Here is a 2,130-nt window from a genome sequence, read left to right on the forward strand (position 1 = left end):
ACAGCATTGCATAATCTGGGACCCACTGCCCCGCCCTCGTCGTCTGTGCTGGCACTTTTTTCTTGCTAGGACTACTGCGGCCATAACAGAAATCGCTCATCTATGCTTGGATCGATCAGACTAAAACAAATCCACCGTAAGCGACGTTGCCGTTCTGCACCTGCCTTAGATTAACTAATGCCACTAATACAGCTATAACACTCAATTCTTTTCGAGGACCTATACAATTAACGAGATTGAGCCCTGCCCAAAGTGAAGGCCGAGCATGACCTGCTTCGTCTTTGTTTTCGTCATCCTTAAACTTTGATCGATGGCAAAAAACTTACGGGGAACAAGTCCGCTCGGTTGTGCTGCCAGCCAATGGTTATTTGCCGAACACTTACTGGACATGTGGATGTCGATTGCTGGACTGACCCAGAGAAGCGACGGAATTGAAAATGATACGGGGCAAAGGTAGAGAGCGGCTGCTACAATAAGGCCGTTTCATAACCCGGAAACTTCGTCCACATCGTAGGAAAAGCACGCTTTATAAACGTGATCGGTAGAACCAGCTGAAATTGAAAAAAAAAGGTGCTAAGGTAAATTATCGTACATATTATTGTGCTCTAGCCGATGTTGTTCACCCGATTTCGATGTCAAGCTCAAAATCATAGCGGGAAGTACTGTATTCGGTAAATTGCTACCCTTGAAAACGATATAATAAACTTTTAGACCAGCTGCGATCTACCATGTCCCTGTAACGATTACTTAGTAGGGAACAATACGCATGTAGCTAATACAAAGGATTTTGGATTATACAAAGATCTTTAATTTGAACATCGTCGAAATTAAGTTATGTCTATGTGTAGCCAGAACTCGGCTACCAGCGTATGTTGATCAACTTAACATGGTATGATGAAGCTACTGCCTGGCAGATTCATATAGGTTAAGACATATTTTCATGAATCGTAAACCATTAAAAAGATGGCCCAAAATATGATTCAGTTTAAGATGACACCCACAAAACGGGATCATGATGATAGGTTATTGGAATACAGCCGGCTAACCTGCATGTCACCTGTATGACCTTCACGGGACACAGTGCAAGTTTTTAAACTTCCATTGCCAATGGTTTAAATCTTTACCGTCTTCTGACGGAACCAACAAAAATTAAACGAAGACCCGTATTTACTGCCGGTAATTATTACACCTGCACAATGGAAGACGATCAAACGTTCGTTCTCAATTGTGCTTAGCAAGGTTAATGTCTATTCCGTCAATTCGCGATATGCTATTTGAATTCAGCCTAAAGTCGATACTATATCAACAGAGCATTCGATATAAGGGGCTTAATTACGGAATGGCCTACTATAGCGTAATAAGATGTCAAGGGTCTATATAGATTTTTTTTTGTCCGTTAACTGGCCTCGGATCGTACAGCGGGGTCTGTTGCATTGTATGATGGATACAGGATTTGATTATTGTATCTGCAAATGTATATATGTACTATCTACAACATTCTATACTATTCGGTACTATCTACCTAGAAAGAAGCCAAACAGGTTATATATATAACGAAGTTTAACAAGTAATAGCATAGTCATGCCGACATCGGTGGAATAATACCGTGAGGAACCAGTACACAGCTCCATTTACGCTTTTCGTGACCAAATAGACTATACGAGTGATACAGATTATATCTACAGTTGATATAGTAAATGTCGATTACATTTTTACTAACGAAAGCGTCAAATACTGTAGTTGAAATGGCCAGCAATCGACATCGGGCCATAGCAATGTAAGCGTACGCTGAATACAAAAGTTTGAGAGTTGGTCTAATAGAATCTGTCTTTAGCCTAACGGACTGTAGCACATTAGATCGTCGACGCGTTCTAGCTCGTTTCGATCCGTCTGCATAAGAAGGATCCCGTCGAAAGCTGCACCGTGCAGCCTAATAGTGCAAGGTCGTCGTTTCACTTAATTACAATGCGATCTAATAATAAATAGCAACGGTGATCTTTATGGACAAGGCGAAAATTGGTTAGTGTCATTGCGGTGCTCTATTGTCGTTCCATATAATGATAGATAAGAACGATGATGCAAATGAACGCTAAAACAAAAAACAGAAACTGGATAAGAAGGACAAACAAA

This window comes from Varroa jacobsoni, unplaced genomic scaffold (assembly GCF_002532875.2).
Source record: "Varroa jacobsoni isolate VJ856 unplaced genomic scaffold, vjacob_1.0 contig01943, whole genome shotgun sequence".
In the NCBI taxonomy this organism is placed as follows: domain Eukaryota; kingdom Metazoa; phylum Arthropoda; class Arachnida; order Mesostigmata; family Varroidae; genus Varroa; species Varroa jacobsoni.